Here is a 22,182-nt window from a genome sequence, read left to right as displayed (position 1 = left end):
CAGGTCTTTGGAATACAAATCCCGTGTGGTTCTTTGTTACACTTTGCAGAGCAATAACTGTGATGCAAAGAGATAGTTAGACATAATATATTTTCACCTTTCCTTAATGCTTTTCTTCAGGTTTCTGGTTTACAAAGGTGCTTTTAACTTTGGAGGATTAATAGCCTAAACCTGGAATGCTTTACACCCTAGGTGATAAATAGTTTGCACTTTAGTCAAGCCAGTTAAAAATTAAAACATGAATCAATTAGAAGTCATTGTTTCCAGGTTTATAAAGTGTTCTGCAGAAGGCAGTCTGGTGAGAGTTCTGAATGGATTGTCATGTGTTTGATTAAATGGTCCAATGAAAGTCCCCTGAAGCTTGTAGAAAAGAACCTTTATTTTCAAACAAACAAACTCAATTGCATTTAGCCTGTCTGGGCAAGAGCCCCTTTGAAAGTCTTGGCTGTGAGAAAAGGAGCCAGGGGTCAAGCACTCTTCATGTCAAACTGGAAAGGTCCATTCAACTTTCTTTGTATCCCATCAACTTTCTATTTGTCCACAATAAAAAAATTAATGGTTTTCCATCGGACAGTCTTCCAAGAGAACTGAAAAGCACCTATTCTCTCTCTCCTCAAAAATTAATTGGCATAACATTATAGATCATCAACTTTTTTCCATAATCACGACATTGAACGTTTTTATTTTACTGTTTTTCTTTTTAGTCTTTAAATATAGATGTGGAATGTGTATATTATGAATACATAGATATATTATTTTTCAAATAATTTGTATACCAAAGCTATTACACTGTTGGTAACGTGCTTTAGAAGAACTCCCAAACCTAACAGTATATTCTGAACATCTTTCTATGTCATTAACCATTTATCTACATATGATTTTTAACACACATATGCTATTACACTGTATGGATCCACCATAATTTATTACACCAATCCCTATCTTTAGTTATTTAGATTAGTTCCAACTTTTTACAGTTATGGATAAATAATGCTGAGATAAACATCTTTGTATGTGACTTTCTGTCCATATCTCTGCATGTTTGCAGTTGTAGTATTCTTAATCCCATTTAAAGGATGGGGATTATCATAATAATAGTACTCAAGGCTAACATTCATCGAGCATATCGTAAACAGGTAAGTACTTCAAACTAGTTTCCCTGTCTCCAAATTCCGTTTTGTACTTTTGCTCAGTAGTACTTCTTTTATCTACTGTTAGGAATCTGGGTTGCCGGCTTTGCCACTTGCTATTGGGTGATCTTAGGTAAGTCACTACAGCTCTTTGAGCCTCAGTTTCATCACCTATAAACTGGTGACAATAATACCTAACTCACCGGCTTATTGTAAAGATTAAATGAGACAGTATAAGCAAAGAGCACAATGCTTGGCACACAGAAAGAACTCAGTAAATATTAGCTACTCTTCTTGGTCTATCCATGGAGCTAATCAGGAATTAGCATTGCTCATACTCACACAGCTTGTCTTGATAGCCTCTCTCTTTTTAATCATAATTTTGTAATGCTTAAAAAAACTCCATATCTGCAGTTACATCTCTATTAACATTCTTGCTAGTTGTGTCTCCCCCCACCCCCTTCCCCCCGGCCACTGCTCACTCCCAATTATTCTTGCCAAAGTTTTTCCTATTTCTTTGACTTTTCAAAGAATCATCTTATTTGTCAATTTCAGACTTGTTTTTAACTCCCTGTTACATTAATTTCTGCCTTTATATTTCAGAACTGTATTTGAACTTGTTAATCATAACAGAATTTACGTCCATTTGAAAAATAGAGTTATATGTGGGAATGATTATGTATTTGATCTATAATGCTTGGTACACATAAGGGCCAGGACATCTGGAAGGGATCCTGCTCTAATCTTTATATCCTTCTATTTTCTTTGGATTTATTTTGTTTCCTTTTTCAGGTTTCCTGAATTGAGAGCTTGGTTCATTTTTTTTTACATTTTTGTGTTTTCTGTTAAATGCATTTAAAGCAGTAAGTTGTTCTCTAAAAGCTGCTTTGACCATATCCCACAGTTGCAAAGCTGCATATATACGAAAGCAACTTTTCTATGTTTCTGTGTTTTCTATATGGAAGAGTTTTACTGATAGTTTCCTTCTGTTATCATTTACTACCATCATTTGGCATTCTTTGGTTATTTACTATGTGGTAGGCCTAGGGGAGTAAAAGTAATACTAAATTGCACACACTGAAAACAAAAATCAGATGAATTCTGGGTGCTGAAAAGATTTTCATCATGATTTTTCTCTCTCTCTGGCCTACAATTTTAGCTTGTCTACCTACACTTAGCATAGATTTGGAGAAGAGGGAACAAGGGAAAGGGGATAAAAATTCATATTCAACTGTAGGCTAATACAGTTTGCAATGGCCATGGTTACCTGGGTTTATTTAATTCCAATTGATAATAAGACAGTTGATAATAAGAGTATTGGAAAGCCCTACCAAAAAATCTATTATCTAGACTAAGTGTTCTTAATCTGGGTCTGTAATAATATATATGCATAAATATATTTTTCACTAAGCCCTACCTAGTTGAAAATTAGCATTTCTTTCATTATGAAGGTAGTCAGCAAACCACAGTAATATTAGCAACCAGTGACTTTGCCCCCAATAGAACTCATACATATTTTCTACCACATTAAAGTTGGTGCAGATATCTCAAAATATTGTTTATGTGCATCATTACTGCAAAATTACTGTAGGTATTGATCTTGTAATTTAATGCATTAATAAAGAAGCAAGTATATAACTATTAGTTATCTATGGCTGTATAATAAATTAACTGTCCCCCCAGATTTGTGGCTTAAAAAATAAATACGTATTATTTCACAGTGTCTGGGGGCCAGCAATCTGGCAAGGCTTAGCTGGGTCTGTTGGCTCAGGGTCCTTCACCAGGCTCAGTCAAGGTGTCAGCTGGGGCTGCAGTCATCTCGAGGTTCCACTGGGACGGAGTCTGCTTCCAGGCACAGTGGTTGTGGGCAGGATTCAGTTCCTCATGGGTTGTTGGACTGGGCGCCTCAATTCCTCAGTGGTGGTTGACTGGAGACCTTGCTCTGTTCTGTACCACGTGGGCCTCTCTATAAGACAGGGCACAGCCTGACAGCTGGCTTTCATCAGAGTGAGTAAGAAGTGGAGCAAGAGAAGATGAACTAGATGGAAGCCAGAGTCTTTTGTAACCTAATAATGGAAGTAACACCCCATCATTTTTGCCAGATTCTCTTTTTCAAAACCAAGTCACAGGGACTTCCTTGGTGGTCCAGTGGTGAACACTTCGCCTTCCAATGCAGGGGACGCAGGTTCGATCCCTGGTCGGGCAGCTAAGATCCCACTTGCCTCGCAGCCGAAAAACTAAAACATAAAACAGAAGCAATATTGTAACAAATTCAATAAAGACAAATGGTCCACATCAAAAAAACTTAAAAACAAACAAAAAAAACCCAAACCAAGTCACTAGGTTCAGCCCACACTCAAGAGGAGGGGATTGCACAAGACAGAAATACCAGAAGGTGAGGATTATTGGGAATCATCTTAGAAGCTGCCTACTACAGAACTGCCTACTACTACAGAACTATATCAAAACCTCATTTTTTTACTATTTTAATAATTGTATATTAATATAATCAATTTCCTTTATAGCCCTAGGTAGTTTATTTTATGTCTTTAAAAACACTGTTCTGAAAAAGGGTCCATAGATTTCACCAAACTTCCAAAAGAGCAGTTGGATCTAATTTGATTCAGTTCAGGTACCTTCAACAACCAGGGGCAATTTATTTGGAATGGCCTCAATTAAGAAACTAAAAGTCGAAGCTTTAGCCTGCCTCATGTTATCCTAGTCTGACACCCTAGACAAGTCCCTATTACTCTAGCTCCATGAAAATAGCACGGCACATTTGAAAACATAAATTTGCTATATAATACTCCATAAACTGTTCTTAATCCTACCCACTTGAAGTAGTATGTGCGTGGTGGAGGGAGAGAGGTGTACAGGCCTCTGTCGAGCATGTTTGATCACAATTAAACCTCATGCTCGCATATGGCAATTGTCATTTGAGCCTCAAAATGACCGTATGATATAGAATGAACTGATTTCCCCAAGAATACACTAATTACCAGACTACATAGTGCTTTTTCTGCTATCAAGCTATGCATGAAAAAGCACAGAGTGAAAAAAAAATAGAAGTGATGTTAAGATTCTTCCCTAAGTCTTTCGTACATGTCACCTGCTCTTGGTGAAACTTAAAGATAATGATTGGCATCTCTGAATTATATTTTCTGCAAGCACAGTACTAGCTTTGTATACTGTCTTAACAGACTACAAGTAAATGGTATTTAATAAAATCTCCACTATTCAGATAGAAGATAATTTGTCAACAATAATTGGGAACTATTCTCTTGTTTGGCTTGCCCAATATAAACTCAAACGCATCATTTTCCCAAAGCCGTCCTTTCTGAGTCATGCTACAGGCAGGTGATTTTCCTCTTAGTTCTCTGATCCTAAATAAGCAGCCCAGTATTGTCAGTTATTTTAGATTTTCCAAGATAACCCAAGCAAGTTTTTCATGAATACCGTGGAGTTATTTTGGTAGCTTTTCCAAATGTGGATCCCTCTCTAGTCTCTACAGTTGAGTCATGATGAAAGGAAAAGGATCAAGGAAGCTGGGTGGCTTCTAGACGCCACAGCTACTACCTAGGCAACTAGGTCAGTCAATCCATTTTTGTTGATCACATTTTCCTACTCTGCTCTACAGTTATGTTCCAAAAAAATAATTGAAATGATCTCTAGGCCCCTTTCCTCCTCTAACATTCACATTGCATTGTGAAGCATCAAGAAAAACTCTGGCGACATTTAGGACACGTGACTAATGTGGCAACACACTGGGCCACTCTCAAGAGTGGCCTGAACTAGCTTTGAGCAGAGAAGAGGGAAGTGAGGTGAGGCTGATGAGGGAGGGAAACGGTGACTCCCCAAACAACCCCTCCAGGGTCAGTCACGAATTCACTAGGTTCAGGTGGGAGGGGCGGTAGGGGGGCTGGCGGCGTTGACGACAGAAGGCTACTTCCGGCTGTGGTGCGTATGACGTCAGGACCGAGCCAGACCGGCCCAGCCACCTAGAAGCGGAGCAGGGAGGCCTCGCGAGAGTTCAGGGAGGCCGCTCCGAGATTCCGGCGCGGCGGCGGGTCCCACCTCTCGGGGGCGGGGCGAGGGCGGAGCGGGCAGAAGGGAGCGGACTGGCGGCGGGTCGGTTGCGGCCCGTGCGGAGGCTGAGCCGGCCGCTGGAGCGACCGGAGGCAGGTGAGTGCGCGGATGCGGCGCTCCGCGGCGGAGGGGGCTGGGGCGCTCGGCTCGCCGCGCCGGCCCCAACTCTGAGAGCGGGAGCGGTAGACGATCTTAGGTGTCTTTGGCTGTCCAGGGAAAGCCGGGCTAATTTCGGGGCTGGAAATGTCTCCGGTGAAGCTCCGGCGACGGCCTTGGCCCTCTTGTTTCCCGGGGTGGTACTGGCACCGGGTGCCCGGAGAGGTGGCCTCGAGCCCCGGGAGGCATCTTTGTCCTTCCCTGCTCCTTTCGCCTTCCACTCCTCGGCCCCCAAGCACCACGCTCCCGGTCCCTGCCTGGGCTTCATAAACAATAACAAATGTCGCGGATCCTGTCCTGTATCCCCCGCTCTCCCTTCCCTTGCCCTCAGCCGATGCCACCGAGGGGAAGGATTCTGGGCATGGCTCTTAGATTGTGGGGGCTGTTTGTGTACCATTCCTAAAAACTGATGCGTCAGATTGCTAAACATTTCTCAGATAGACACAGTAAAGCTGCCCAGCTCCCAGAAGACACGGAGTGTTCAAAACCGGTCTCAAAATCCGTCCCTACCACTGGAACCCTAGACCCTTCTTTTCAACATCATTTTCTCCCACTTCCTTTTTTCACATTTACTATCGGGGGCAAATGAGTGGTTGTTTGGTATGGGAATAGGGAAGGTTGTCCCCGATTGAGGAGGAGACGTTTCACCTTTAAAAAGTTGTCAGGTTGATAGCAAAAGAACAAACTTTATTTTCAAAACCAGTGGACTCCCGTTTACTGATACTTTTGTTTCGTGGGACCGCTTTTCAGACTGTAAATTTGGAGGAAAGACATAAAAAAAAAATGGGGAGGGGGGCTGGGAGAGCTGGTGGTGCTGGGAGTAGTGGCTTCTCCAAAAAGTGTGATGCTGTTGTTATTCACTTGATAAAATGCAAAACCAACGCTCCTGTCTATTTCATGCAACTTGTGATAAGTTTTGATAGAAGCCGATTGCTCAGAGAAGGTGGCCTGAGTATTAGCTTTATTACTACTAGAGTCTGAGGAAACAACTTACAAGTGTTTTAATTATGCCTCCTAGCTGTAAGAAGGGAGTGAGACTTAGTCTTTTGGGGGGTGTGAGTGGGTTGGGGGCTTAAACTTGTCAGGTCTCCCTACTTAAAGGCAGGGTTTATTGTGGTTTAAGCCCAGTTTTGCTTACTGAGGGCAGGTTTTTGAAAGTTCTTTGTCTCAATCATAAATGTATATAAGATACTGGAAACCTCTTTGTGTTTGTGTAGCCTTTCTTTGTATGCCTCAGGATATATAAAACAATTAAGTTTATTATACTCTCTACCCAGTAGCTGAGAGGTATTGTATGTGAATTGGCCATTCTTGTGACTATTTGAGGGGAGAGAAATTAGTCCAAAATAGGATGTTAAATTATGATGACATTTGTTCATTGCATAGGTACGTCAAAGTACCTTTATGTAAAAAAGTCCTAATCTCAAAGGAGGTACAATGGATAAAAATTTTTTTTTTTTGGTTTGATCTTTGGTTTGGTTTTAGCTTTGTGGTGTTCTCCTTGTTAAGATGGCTGATAACATTCCCCATTTGGTTGGGTTATGTTTAGAATAAGAAACAAATTGGGTGTAGTTTGTGTAATCCTTTGAAAGGCCCTGCCACTGGGGAATGAAAAAATTAGACTTAGAAAAACCACATTAAATGAGTGCAATTCTTCTTTAGCCTTTTGTTTTTGAGTTTGTTTTAAAATAAATCAAAGAGTAGAGGCCAGGAATATTTGTGCAACTAAGAAGGTGTCCTCAGCAGTTTTTATGCCAGAAAAAAATTAATTTCAATAGGTAAGACGCTATAAAAACAAAGGAAGAATTGTACTTTGTAGAAAGCGGTAACAAAGCAAGGGACTCAATTCAGCCATTTGTTTTCAGAAAAGTTCTGTCCTCTCAAAGTAAGGGCAACATCATTATGTTAGCGAAGTAGGATAACACTTTAGAAAGTGTTTTCCCAGTGATCTGGGATAAGTTGGAAGCTTTTTTGTATGTGTGTGGCACTTTTTTGTGAGAGAAAAGAGGGCACAAATCAAAGCCAGAAAGATTGGCATCTCAAAGTAATGTTAAAATCAGCAGATGGTCAAGTTACGATTAAGTAGACTTGACATATGCAGAAATTATGCTACTGTATTTTTATATTAAAAGCACCATAGACTTTTTGAATGAAAAAATGAGAATAAGCTTTTAAAGCATAAGAAATTTTTAAAAATTAATTTAAAAAGATAACCTTGGTCATTAGTTATAAAAATATTAAGTGAATCCTTCTTTCCCCCCACTCCAACCCCTCAAATGTTTCTTTAAGTCTTATAACATTTAGCAAGGTATGCCCAGTACTTAAGTGTGCTGATTACATAAAGCTCCTTTCTCCAGATAAAGGTTTGCTAATTGACAGGATATTGTTGTTCAGAACTTTTAGAGAGAGGAAACTGAAGAGCAACAATGAACAGTATTTGCTGTCCCGTACACTCAGATGAACTGTGGTCTCTGTCTCCAACCTCATGGGAGGGAAATATACCCAATAACTATAGTACACAATGCATTTTGTGGAGAAGCCAAGGAGGGAGGGGTTAAATTCTACTAGACCAATTAAGGAAGGCTTTCAGTAGAGAAAGGCATTTGTGTAGATGATTTGGATGAGCTAGTCATATGATAAGTCATCATAAGCAAACACTTTATATAATGCTGCTTGCCTCTAAACCCTTACAGTACTAATCTACCTGGGTTTAATCCTTACAGCAACTGTATGGAGTAGGTGTTTTTATTCCCATTTTGCAGACAGGGTAACTGAGGTACCTAGAAAATGGTAAAACAAGGATTGCAACCCAGGCATTCTGGCTTATACTTGCATCCCTGTGCTTAACCACTCTCCTTGTTTTATCTCCCGCTTTTGTTTTTTTTGTTTGTTTGTTTTTTTGTTTTTTTTTGCGGTACACGGGCCTCTCACTGTTGTGGTCTCTCCCGTCGCGGAGCACAGGCTCCAGACGCGCAGGCTCAGCGGCCATGGCTCACGGGCCCAGCTGCTCCGCGGCACGTGGGATCCTCCTGGAGCGGGGCACGAACCCTTGTCCCCTGCATCGGCAGGCGGACTCCCAACCACTGCGCCACCAGGGAAGCCCTATCTCCCGCTTTTGATGGCTTTTCTCAGGTCTGTAGTTTCAAAGACTTGATTTGGAAAAATACATTCCTCTGGCACTTAAATTTAGGGATTTGTTTTCTAGAAAGAGCTCCAAGATAGCAAAAACCCAGGTAAATAACTTATTTTTGGCATGTTAGATATTTAATCTCTTTTTGGAAGTTGCTCTTGGTGCAGATTAAATGTAATCATTGAGTGGGACTTTTGATAAATTTGACTTATTACCTAGAAGCAATACCCATAAGGATTTATAAGTGAGAAGTTATAACTATATTAGCTCCTTTGCCTAGTGGAATGTTTGAATCATTGTATATTTGGCTTGTGATTTTTTTAAACCACTTGGCACTAGGTATTTTTTGGATTGAATTGTGAAGTTGGAATTTAGTTAATGATTGACTGTCATTCTCAGCCCTTTCAGTTTTTATTTCCACAAACAGCTAAATTTATAATGCCTGAATCAGTGTTTTGAATAGAGTGTTGTGCATGCTTAAAATGAGAGAAGTTCAATCACTGATACTTTATGTTAGGGCAACTTTGAAAGCTCTCTGGGATTGTGAAATAAAAGGTGCTATAGAATTGCACTGGGCCCAGTATAGGCCTACACAGTAAATGCTTCTTTTTTGAATGAATGGTCCAACTGATCTTATTTATGAAGTTTCAGGAATGGTTCGTATTTGTTATTGGTTATCTAGGTGTTGAAATCACAGTAAACTCAATTGGATTTAAATGTTAGGGAAAAAAAGTATGTCTAGGCAGTGGTAGGGGTACTTACCTGTCCTTACCCGTCTAGCAAGATGGAGACCTTTGTCAGTGCACTGATCGACCATACTCATAGTTTTAAGTAGAGCTCCAGAGGCACAGTCTCTGTGAATGAATATAAATGTTCTCTCCTTGTGTGAGTGTGGTAGATTCTAGAAAACCCTGATGACTGTAAAACCTAATGGGAAAAGTGGCAGAACAATAACCAGGATTTAAAGCCCATGTATTTATATTATTACAATAAGACAAAAATGGCAAAACAAATTTAAGAAATTTTTCCCACACAGCTTGAATTAGCAGTGCTGGCATATTATTTCCATTTACCACCCCCTGATTAATAAAATATTCAGGATCAGCCCATAATTTCAGGGAGATGCTTTTAAGTCCACTATGCTTTGTTGTAAAAAGTTCCACATTCCTTTAAGTATGGGTTTTGTTTTGAAAGCTTATTCTCAGTAAAAAGGAGTGTGAGTTGGGCAAACTCAAAGATAAATCAGACACATACTCTCACCTCCTTGCTGATAGAAATTTTGGGGGCATCTTTTCCCATCATAGGCTAGTTGTTTTTTTTTTTTTTGGTACGCAGACCTCTCACTGTTGTGGCCTCTCCCGTTGCGGAGCACAGGCTCCGGACGCACAGGCTCAGCGGCCATGGCTCACGGGCCCAGCCGCTCCGCGGCATGTGGGATCTTCCCGGATCGGGGCACGAACCCATGTCCCCTGCACCGGCAGGCGGACTCTCAACCACTGCGCCACCAGGGAAGCCCCATAGGCTAGTTTTGTCTGCATTGAAAGTCCGCTGAGACAGGTAGCCTCCTTGAGACCTTAGCAGGTACAGGTCAGATAGTGAGCCGACCATTCAGGTTGATGTTGTGTAAATTCAGAAAGGCCTCGAACTTTGGCAATTTGTCTGTGGCTTACGATAGTAGTACTTGTACTGTGCTCAACTTTTAAATTCTTAAACAAGCTCCTTGTCTTCCCCTGAATTAACACCAAACCAGCTGACAACCCAAATTGGTGCTGATTATCTGGGCACACATATGGAAGGTTTCCTGTCTTCCTTGTCTTTTGCTGATTCTTATTGATTCCACGGGTGTGTAAGTCACTGAGCCCATGTGCAAAGGCAGCATCCATTGCTCTTTCACCTTTTACAGTTATTTGCTATCTCTACATCAGCCTCAGGAGGGGATTCTATTCCTCTTCTTCCTAATTTTGGGGCAGTTTTACTGCTTTTGCAATTACCAAATATGATGGAGTTAATAATGGTTAACACCTCAAAGTCAACCGCAGATACAACCACTTCCCCAGAATAAAGAACAAGATGGCAGAAACTTAAATGACTCTGCATGATGCTAATACCATCTATTTTGGGCAAGCAGAGTTGCTGTGTCTTTGCTATGGAGCTTCGCTTTCCTTCTGTCTATGAATATTTAGAAAATTGAAAGTTCGGAATCAGAGATGCCTCTGTACACATCAATAAGCACCTCTGATTTTTCTTGGTCTTGTTCTTCTGTACAGTCATCGCTCTTCAGCTTTTATGACTCGGAGATTTTGGCTACGCTTCTCTAGATCCTTCTGCTGTCCTGGAGGCACAGGAAGTAATTTGTGCATTTAATATGAAAAATGCTCTGTGTAATCTGTATTTCTCACACACTGTCTCCTAACAGTGGTATGTAGACTTAGCTCTCTGTATATCATCTTCCCCACTGACATGTTCTTGGCTCCTTTTTCTTTCTGAATGTCACCAGTTAGGGTTCAGGTCTAGTAATAATTTTTTTTTTTTTTGGTACGCGGGCCTCTCACTGTTGTGGCCTCTCCCGTTGCGGAGCACAGGCTCCGGACGCGCAGGCTCAGCGGCCATGGCTCACGGGCCCAGCTGCTCCTCAGCATGTGGGATCTTCCTGGACCAGGGCACAAACCCGTGTCCCCTGCATTGGCAGGCGGACTCTCAACCACTGCGCCACCAGGGAAGCCCCTAGTAATAATTTTATCAACAACAGTAATCATTTACTTAACACTTACTATGCACCAGATATAGTGCTAAATACTCTATATAAATATTATCCCATTTAATCCCCACAGCAACCCTCTGAGTTATTATCTCTACTACTTACAAACAAGGAAACTGAAGCCTAGTGGGGTGAAGGGACCAGGGCCTCATGAGTAGATGAGTAGATAGTTAAGTGGCAGAGTTAGAAACTGATTCCTAAGAGCCAGGTTTGCTTTCTCTTATATTGCTTTATTTTATTACAAAAACTTCTCCTTTGCTATTTAATTTACCTCCTTCTTCTAGTCCCACCTGAATTTTCTTTCTTCCCTGTCCTCCCTCCTTCTTTAGGAGTTATTTACATTTTTGATGTAGAGCATAAATTCTCTTGCGAAAAGTATACAGAAATATTTCAGCTCTCTTCTGATTTCCTATAGAGGGGGATTTACTCTTGGAGAGAGCTTATTGTAAGAATAATACTAGTAACACCTTACATTTGTATTGTTCTTTAGAGTTTTATAAAGCATTTTTACACATTTTCTCGCTTAATCCTCAAAGCAAACTTAAATTCGGGTCTTTAGATTAAAAGCTGCTACAGGTAGTTTGCTAAGGCTTCTATAAAGTTAGTTGATGAGACAGTTCTTGCCCTAAGCAGTTTTAATGTTGAAATAAATGATACGATCAAATGTTCTGACTTCATTCAAGCCAAATGGGAGCAGATATATATCATTGTAGCCCAGCGTTTTCTTAAAAGGTCTTATAGTTTTGAGCTTTGAACTTCTTTTTTGGTCAAAATTGAGAAGTTGGAGCTTTAGTTCTGCATTTTAAATCATAAAATGTTTTAAGTTCTCAATTCTTGTGATTCAGGTGAATGATAGTTAAATTGCTGTCTACCTCATCCTGCACACAACTGTTGGATTCAACTAGAACAATTATGATGAAGGAATGGGGTGGAGGGAGGACAGATATTTTTTCAAAAGTGAAATTAGGACTTCCCTGGTGGCACAGTGGTGGTTAAGAATCCTCCTGCCAATGCAGGGCACAGGGGTTCGAGCCCTGGTCCGGGAAGATCCCACATGCTGTGGAGCAACTAAGCCCGTGTGCCACAACTACTGAGCCTGCGCTCTAGAGCCCGCAAGCCACAGCTCCTGGAGCCCACAAGCTGCAGCTACTGAGGCCCGTGTGCCTAGAGCCTGTGCTCCGCAACAAGAGAAGCCACTGCAAAGAGAAGCCACCGCAATGAGGCCCGCGCATCGCAACGAAGAGTAGACCCCGCTCACCGCAACTAGAGAAAGCCCATGTGCAGCAACGAAACCCAAGGCAGCCAAAAAATACAATACAATACAATACAGTACAATACAATACAATAAAATGTTAGCTTAAAAAAAAAGTGAAATTAAAGAATTGGGGATCCTAACAAGGGCTTGATGGGGTATCTTACAGTAGCACTGTTGTAGAAAATTGGTTATAAATTTTAAAGAATGGATAAGCTGCAAGTATTCACCTCTGGAAAGTTGTGTTATTTGAGAGATCAGAGAGCTTATCTAATGAACCATTTTTGAAATATTATCTTGTGCCAGTATCTTGTTTTATTAAATTTAGTTTTTATTGAGTTGTGGACATTTTTACTTAGCTGAGCATTTGTCCATTGACTTGCCCCCATTATGGAAATACCACACCATGTTTGTCCTTCTTAATTTTTCTGTATTTGTCAGCAGGGGCTAATTGTCTGGTTTTGAAGACTAGGGAGTTGTCTTTTGTTGTCTTTTTACAATAGAGATCCATTTCATTTGGACACATCTTTCAAATCTGGTTGAGAATATTCTCCATATGTCCACTATTACCTCGCCAAACAGAATAGACTTTCTATTTTTGTGGCTAGAGTGGAAAAATTTCAGTCTTGAATTGTATGTATTTGACCCACTGATAGTCTTAATACTGGCAAATCCTAAATTAATCACAGACTCAATATTTTAGTGAGGTTAATCATCACATTTCAACATTTATCAGCTATTTTCTGGGCACTGTATTAGGTACCATGGCAAAATAGAGACAAGTAAAACGTATTGCCCTTCTATTTAGAAAGCTTCAATCCAGTAAGAGACAAAATGTATGGGTACAAATAACTGTAATTCAAGCAGAAAGTGATAAGCAAGTAACAGGGCCCTGTGGGAGCAGAGGAAGGAGAGATTGCTTCTGGCTGGAGAGATTAGGAAGGCTTCTTATATAAAGTGAAATAGGAATTGACCATTTATGAGTGAAGGACATGCTAGGCAGAGGGATTAGCATGAGTTGGTAACATCTGTACGACACCTGATAAATTATATGTTAATTATTTACTTCTCTGCCCTATTGGACTTGAGCCCATTCAGTTTAGGGAACAGGTGTTTTTTCAGCTTTTCATTTTCTGCATCATCAACTGCTCAACCTGGTATATTTAATTAAAGTCTTATCAATACTTTAGTAATGTTACAGAGGCAAGAGTATACAGAACGGATTCAAGGGAAGAGGGACCGGAAATGGGAAGACCAATGAAGAGACTAATTTAAATAATCTAGGAGATAGATAATGAAGTTCTAAACCATGTGAGATTGGAAAGGAGAGACTTGGATGAATGGGTGATGCCCCTTCATGTTGAGACCTAGGGAGTTCTTGGACTCTGTGAACTACCTATGAGGTACGTGTTGAGTACCAGGAAATGCAGTGATGAAAAGACATGGTGCGCACTCAGAAAGCAGGCAGGCACCTGCAGGGCTGCTTAGAGGTTTAGAAATAATTGCAGTGTCATGTAGCTGCTGTAATGGAGGAGCACTCAGGGGAGCACCTAAGGAAAGGGAGCACCTATCTGGGAGAATCAAAGAAGGTCTCCAGGGAGGTGGTAGTGTTTGAGCTTAGACTTGAAGGGTGAGTAGGAGTTTTTCAGGCCAAAAAGCAGCAGGAAAACATTATAGCATAGAATGTAAGAGGCTGTTGAGGGATTATTTTAGTGTTGGGGCAAGAGGCTGGATAAGATAAACGAACTTGTCCTAATAAAATAACTTTATTTTTGCTGTGTTTTTCTATATTTATTTTATTCAGCTTTAGCACTCTGAGCTTCTGTAAGGAAGTGTTTCTGTTGCCTCTTACAGCCTCGTGGAAGCACCTCTGCTGTGTTTCGCACTCAGCCTGCTGCCAGGGATAAATGTCTCTTGCTTCCATTTTGTGAAATTAAATAGAAAAGGTAATGACACCATTAGCCAGAGAGATAGAGGAGAAGAAACCCACTAAAACCTTTTTCTTTGATGAGTGCCCGGAGCAAGTAGGGTTGACGTATAAGGAGAATGCGGCATCAGAGCATGGCTTCAGGAGCACTTGACTTGAGGGAGAGGGGATTGTGGTAGGAACATAACTATTTACCTTTCCCATCAAGTTTTATGGCGCCCTAAAAGTTTCCCAGAATTGTAATGTCTAGTGCTAAAGTCCTTTTATTCTGGATATAGCCTTTTTTTTTTTTCATCTTCTCTATGCTAGCACTTATTATATTGTAATTACTTAGCATGACTCTAAACTTCAAATGGTGTCAGCCATTGTCTCTAGTTTGCCCTGCTTCCACCTTTTTTGGTCATTTAGAAACCTGCATCTGCAAGTCATGATTCTGAGTCTCGACATTAGACTGCCAGAGCTAAAAAGCACTCAAGGTTTCTTTTCACAAAGGTTTACTTTCTGCAGCCATTTGTTTTTTCTGTCCTGTGAGTTGGGCCACTGACACAGAATATAGTTAAATTGTTTTCTAAGGACAACTGAAAAGTTCATTGTAGACCCCAGTTAGGTGTATATCAGTTGCATTTCTGGCGGGGGGGGGGCGGCAGTGTTGACAGCTGTGTTAGCTTTAGTGCCATTAGTGGTAATAAAATCTATGGCCACTACCAGGAGGAAAGCGAAAGGCAGGACAGGGGAAGAAAACGAAGGCTTGCCGAGGGGCGGGAGAGGCATCTTCGGGGGGCGGGAGAAAAGGGGCATATAGTTGACGGAGGTCAAGCACCTCTAACACCCATTCCAGGTGCCACTTGGTGGGGCCAGTGCCATATTTTAAGGTTAAGCCACAAGTAGTGTTGTCTAAAAATACCCTGGGTGTATTGTGCAAAAATGACAGCTTGTTTTCATCAAACATTTCTGGATTTAAGTTTAAAAACTTGTTTATGTACCTGTGTCTCTCTGTTTTTAGAATTGAGCAGAAATGGAAACAGAAACCACCACACTTTAAATATTAGTGAAAGTTATAGCTACCTGTCTGAAATGTTAAGACTTAAAACCATAGATTATGTATAGTCCCAGTCAGGTACAAGGTGACAGAAAGGGAAAGGAGGAATAAGTAGGCACATGTGTTTGGGTAAAACTGCATCCTGATACCAGCCATATAACTGGACGCATAGAGGGGAAAGTAGGATAAGAAATTAGCTCTAGAGCCTGTGTTTTCCTTTCTAGGTCAACACAGGTCCTCCTTCCCTTTATGAAAACATTATCAAATAAGAAACTTGTTCTTCAAAATGTTTTTTCATCATTGGACAAACAAAGCCAAAGAATAAAAATAGGTATGATTTTAGTTTTTCTGTTAACAGTGATAAAAAGTTTTCTCAGATTGTAAGAAATACTGGATTGAATTAAAGTCTTTGACTCAGAGTTGAAAGATGCTGTAGAGTTGAAAGATGCTGTAGAGGTCAAACAGTCCAATTCTCTACTGTGAATTCCCTCTAATCCCTGGTAAGTGGGTGTTTAGTCTTTGCCTAAAGATTTCAGTTCCTCGCCTAAAGATAAGAAACTTAACAGATCACAGCATTGCTGACTTTCATTCTCTTCAGTGGTTGGTGTTCTCCAGCCTTCTGTCTCCAGTCCTCTTCTCACTCCACACACTCTGGGGTCTGGATGATCTCATATGCTCCGATATCTTCCTCTTTGACAACCCTGTGATGATGACTTCCAAATCAGACCCTTTTCTGAGCTTGAGACCCCATGGTCCATCTCTTTTCTAGATATCACCACCTGGGTGTTTTCCGCAAGAGTCAATGTTATCTTCTCCTTTCCCAGAATCTTTCTCATGCTTCTTACCTCCTCCGATGCACGATGTTATTCTCTCTTTGGTTGCCCCAGCCATAAACCTGGAAATCATCCTTGACTCCTCTTGTTTATCCCTCACATCCAGTTATTTATTAAGTCCTCCTTACTACCTCTTGAATTCTATCCATCTCGGCCCTTTTTCAGTGTCAGTATCTTCACGTGGACTCCAAATTACTAAAATAGCCATCTCTCTGCTACCAGTCTTGCTGTCTTCCGTTTTCTATGTGGCTGCCAAAAGGGTTCTCCTAAAATGTAAATCTGATTATGTAACTCCTACAGTTAAAATTTCCAATGATTCCCCATCGCCTCCTCCAGATTCCTTAACATGGCATGCGAGCCTGAGTCCCTTTAAGAAGTGGTGCCCTTTTGCTTTTCTAGCCTTATCTTTCATTACTCCCTCTACACACCTCTGCAGCTGTACTGAGCCTCTAGCTTTCTCTGACCTTGGGTCTTACATGCTACTTTCTGGAATGCCCTCTCCCATACTCTTCTGGGTAACTCCTGTGCTTTCTTTAGTACTCTGCTTAGGCATCTCCACTTTCTGGGATGCCTGCCTTGACCTCTCACCTCTTGTTCAGGGTTAGGTGCTCCTCCTTTGCTTTCCCACAGCATCTTGTGCATCTCTCTCATGACACTTTTTATATCTTAAAACCCAATCACAGCTAACATTGTGAACATTTATCGTGTGCCAAAACTTACTGAGCTTTTTCTATGTGCCAGGCATGGAACAGTGTAAATTGGAAAGTTCTTCCTTATGCAGCTTTCAACTGGTTGTCATCACAGAATTAGAGAGAATTTTGTATCACTGTAAGAGTGATGTTTGAGGACAGCTGTCTTATGCCTTCTCTGTTTCAGGCTAAGCGTGCTCATTTAATTTGTTCAAATATGGATTCCAGACTTCTTACCTTCCTGGCCACTCTCCTCCATATGTGTTACATTTCGTTAGTTTTCTCTCTTAAAATGTGTGGTTCAGTTTTAGATACATTACAGTTGTCATAAAGAGAAGCAGAACTTCACAGGTGTGTAGTATCTGGATATATAGATTGTCATATTTAAGATATAGATCTCACTTTTCCAGGTACATAGATGTGAATTTGTGTGTTTGTGTGTGTATGTGTGTGTGTGTCCAGAAATACTCAGGATTCTAGAATTTACTTACATTTAGCAAGTGACCAGGAGACTGACATAGAAACAAAAATGTCAACTAATGAATTTGTTAATATCACTGTGAGTAGAACGGAAGCTTGCATCATTTGATCAGCGCACTGTCACCTCAGTAGAACAATCTACGTAGGAAGTGGTCATTCTAATCAAAATGGGTCATCCTCATGAGGAGTGTCACTAAGCCAGAATAGCTGATGGAGCCTCTTTTTATTAGGATGCACCTGCCCAGCACTGCTCTGGATATGGTCAACCATCTCCACCTCAGACAATGTTAGGGGAATGCAGGCAAAACCTTGCTTGTTAAACTCCTGCTTCCCCCGCCCCCTAGATTAATGGAACTCTTAATGTAACTCTTAATTAATGTAACTCTTCTATTAACACAGTCTTTCCTTTAGCCAGAAGAAAAGCAATTGACAAGGTTTCAGCTTTCTTAATTCACATTCTAATCCTGCCTCCCAGAAAGTACACCCTGCTCACTTTTGATTGCATTGGGATATTCTCAATATTTTCAATTACACATTTTCTTGGAATTACTATCTAATTGATTTGTTTCATGCTGTTATTACTCCCGGAGAGGACTTAATTTTCAAATTACGAGAACATTTTACTTTGTCCCTTCACATTGTCTATAGGGCATTGCCGACCATTGAAAGCTTCTCCAGGTATGAGCCCAACAATACAGCAAAGAGTATGGCATTCACCGTGCTTCTTCCTAACCTGTGTCTGTTAACTCAGCCTGAGATTAAGGTCATGTAAGTTTTGGGCGCAGTCATTCCACACTTTTAATTTGTGGCAAGCTTTATTCAACAAAAACTTTAGTTCTTTATGTATATAACAGTTTATCACAATTTATACTTAGCATTTGATTGCTTTTGAATCCAGATATAATTTTTCCCTTCTCTCTATTCAGTTTCACTTGTTAAAGTTAACCTTCTGTAAAAATTAGTTTGGATTCTGACTCTGCTGCCCCACTTTTGATTATTCTCTAGGATCTATTCATCCTCATGTTTTGATAAGGATGTTGTCAAAAGCTTTATCTGGTTCATTGGTAATATAACTGTCTAAGCCCAGTGAGTTTTGCAGAACTGTCTTATGAGCATTCTGGGTTTTGTTGCTTAATCAGTTATCAACACATGTATTACTCAGCCCATTTTTCTTCATCTTTCTCCCTTACCCCCCTAAAAAGAATTGGAGAGTGGAGCTTGTTAAGTACCTTTCAGAGAGTCACATAGATTGTTTGCCTTGTAGATTTGCCAAGAAAAGAAATAAAGTTACTGGGCAAGACTTGTTCCTCCTGAATCCTTGCTGATTTTTAGCGATCACCCACCTCTGTCTGTGCTGTGTGACCACCTAGAGGGGTGGGATAGGGCGAGTGGGAGGGAGGCTCCAGAGGGAGGGGATATATGTATACATATAGCTGATACACTTTGTTATACAGCAGAAACTAATACAACATTGTAAAGCAATTATACTCCAATAAAGATGTTTAAAAAAATTAATCAAGGCTAGTTTAACTAGAATTCTGTTCTTGAGAACTTGCTGAAACGTATGACATATCCTACCTTTTATAGTCTCAGGCAGGATTTACTTTTCTCTGAACTTTTTGTAATTTTTGTTCCCTAGTTATGTCCCACATTCCCATCCCTAGCCATTGTAACCAACTTCAGAATTACTCTGAGGTTTCCCAATTAATCGTTGCCATTTAATCGGCTAATTCCTTCCTAGTGGTTGCATTCATATCCAGAATGTTTCTTTCCCTATGTGAGAGATGGAAGGCTAAGCGAGGCATTTATCAGATGCCTTGATTTTTAGCTGTGGGAGAATTCTAGCAGCTATCCCAAATGTCGAAGTCCCCATTACAGCTCAGTTTGTCTCTATGTCAGCTTCAGTCTCTAACATATTCCAAATCAGCAGTTCTTTTTTTTTTTTTTAACATCTTTATTGGAGTATAATTGCTTTACAATGGTGTGTTAGTTTCTGCTTTATAACGCTTTATAGCAAAGTGAATCGGCTATACATACACATATATCCCCATATCTCTTCCTTATTGCATCTCCCTCCCTCCCACCCTCCCTATCCCACCCCTCTAGGTGGTCACAAAGCACCGAGCTGATCTCCCTGTGCGATGCGGCTGCTTCCCACTAGCTATCGATTTTACATTTGGTAGTGTATATATGTCCATGCCACTCTCTCACTTTGTCACAGCTTACCCTTCCCCCTCCCCGTGTCCTCAAGTCCATTCTCTAGTAGGTCTGCATCTTTATTCCTGTCCTGCCCCTAGGTTCTTCATAACCATTTTTTTTAAAATTTCATATATATGTGTTAGCATATGATATTTGTTTTTCTCTTTCTGACTTACTTCACTCTGTATGACAGACTCTGGGTCCATCCACCTCACTACAAATAACTCAATTTCATTTCTTTTTATGGCTGAGTAGTATTCCATTGTAGATATGTGCCACATCTTTTTTTTTTTTTTTTTTTCCTGTACACGGGCCTCTCACTGTTGTAGCCTCTCCCACTGCAGAGCACAGGCTCCAGACACACGGGCTCAGCGGCCACGGCTCACGGGCCCAGCTGCTCTGCGGCATGTGGGATCTTCCCAGACTGGGGCACGAACCTGTGTCCCCTGCATCGGCAGGCGGACTCTCAACCACTGCGCCACCAGGGAGCCCCGTGCCACATCTTCTTTATCCATTCATCTGTCAATGGACACTTAGGTTGCTTCCATGTCCCGGCTATTGTAAATAGAGCTGCAATGAACATTGTGGTACATGACTCTTTTTGAATTATGGTTTTCTCAGGGTATATGCCCAGTAGTGGGATTGCTGGGTCATATGGTAGTTCTATTTTTAGTTTTTTAAGGAACCTCCATACTGTTCTCCATAGTGGCTGTATCAGTTTACATTCCCACCAACAGTGCAAGAGCAAACCAGCAGTTCTTTATGCTTCTCCTTTTCCACCATCGCTCTATTCCAGTTCAGAGTCCCATACCATCAAATCTCAGCGATGCTTAGTGGTATTATATTAACTTGTTTTTAAAATGTCAGTTTTCTTTATTTAATACCATATTCTGGACATGGGTTTGCAGGGACCTAAGACCACATTGTTGCTCACACCCTTCCCATTTCTTTTTCTGCAGTAAATAATTTGTTAGACCCTATGCATTATTGTCATTTTTTCTTTAAGAGCATGACCAGCTTCTTTCGTAGTTACGGTAATATCTGGACTTTTTCTACCGCTGCTTCCATTTTAAGCTTAAAGTCCACTTGATCAGTGAGTCAAAATTACATAGTAACTTCTGGGAATATATTCAAAGGAAACAAAAACACTAACTGGAAAAGATATCTGCACCTCCATGTTCAAGCAGCATTATATACACTAGCCAAGATGTGGATATGACCTAAGTGTCCATCAGTGGATGAATAGGTGAAGAACTTATATACACACACACACACACACACACACACACATACACACACACCACACACTAGACAAGTTCTGAAAAGTGAAATGTAAATGAGGTTGGAGAAATCAAGAAAAGCTTTGTAGAAGAGGGAATATTCATTAGGTTCTTTAAATATAAGTAGAGGGGAAGGGAAGGGCCATTTTTATGTTTAGATATATCAGGGCTTGGTGGTAAGATTGATTATGGCGTGTCTGTTGGTTGATGAGGGATGAGACCGGAAAATAATGGAAAATTAAGTTAAGTAGTAAGGGTGGAGCCAAATTATGGGGTTTAATAAAAGCCAGGCAAAGAAATTTAGATTGGAATGGAAAAAAGGGGGTGGCTTTAAAAGTTTTTGAGCCTAGGAATGACATCATCCAAATTCTGTATAAGGAGCTGTGATTTAGCAAAGGGAGAGAATGGCATCAGGAAGACCCACTTGAATACTGGTACAGTCATGTTACTGACAGTGAGTGCAGTCAGGGCCTGGACTGCATGGTGATGGAAGTAAGAATGATGAGTAAGATGGGATGGGAGCGAGATTTCAACAGATTTTATTAATGAACCTGAAATGGGAAAGGGAGAGATGAATTAAGGCTGCTTTCTAAGCTATCTGATTGGGAGAAAGGTTAGTGCCATGGCTAGAAATGGGGTTGTTAGAAGATGGGCTGTGGGGGAAGAGTTATGTATTTACTTTCAGACATAATTAAATATGAGTTACCTGTAAGGTGTTTAAGTTGAAATGACAGCAAGAAATATGAGACTGCCAGTAGGATGAAGAGATAAGAGGGTGTGTTACTCAGGTGTATTGCTCATCCTTGTAGAGTATGGCTTAAAGGCATAGGGAAGGGTGACTCCTCTCCCTGAGAGTTCAAAGACAAAGTCAAGGACTGGCATTCATGGATAACTTCTTACAGATAAATCTGAAGAGATTCTAGTATTCGTATTGGTTGAAATTACTTTAAAAGTAATTTTTTTTTTCCCTTGGTGATGAAAGGCATGTAGTGATATTTCAGGAAATTAGAAAATTTGAAAAGGTATCAAGGAAAAAAATATAATTATTAACAGTACTTTGGTGACTTTCTTTCTGGTCTTTTTCTTATGCATACAAAGAAATAGGAAATATACATCTATGTATATATGCATGTGGTACATATACGTACATATGATCATATACTACATGTACTTTCTTTTTTTATTTTTTATTAAAAAAATTTTTTATACATTCTTTTTTAAAT

At 40.5% G+C, this 22,182-nt stretch overlaps 1 protein-coding gene across 2 annotated transcripts in view; it reads left to right on the top strand.

Moving 5' to 3' along the window:
* Nucleotides 1-5,235: 5,235 nt before the first annotated feature.
* Nucleotides 5,236-22,182, top strand: part of STK38L (serine/threonine kinase 38 like) — an 82,142-nt gene continuing 65,195 nt past the window's right edge. Inside the window, exon 1 of one of the 2 annotated variants that reach the window (XM_060166676.1) lies at nucleotides 5,236-5,312. The gene's annotated coding sequence lies outside the window, so the exon portion shown is untranslated. The remainder of the gene's footprint in view (nucleotides 5,313-22,182) is intronic. The other variant, XM_060166679.1, reaches the window with a different exon arrangement.

This window comes from Lagenorhynchus albirostris, chromosome 11, assembly GCF_949774975.1.
Source record: "Lagenorhynchus albirostris chromosome 11, mLagAlb1.1, whole genome shotgun sequence".
In the NCBI taxonomy this organism is placed as follows: domain Eukaryota; kingdom Metazoa; phylum Chordata; class Mammalia; order Artiodactyla; family Delphinidae; genus Lagenorhynchus; species Lagenorhynchus albirostris.
This window is presented reverse-complemented; position numbering and strand designations above follow the sequence as displayed.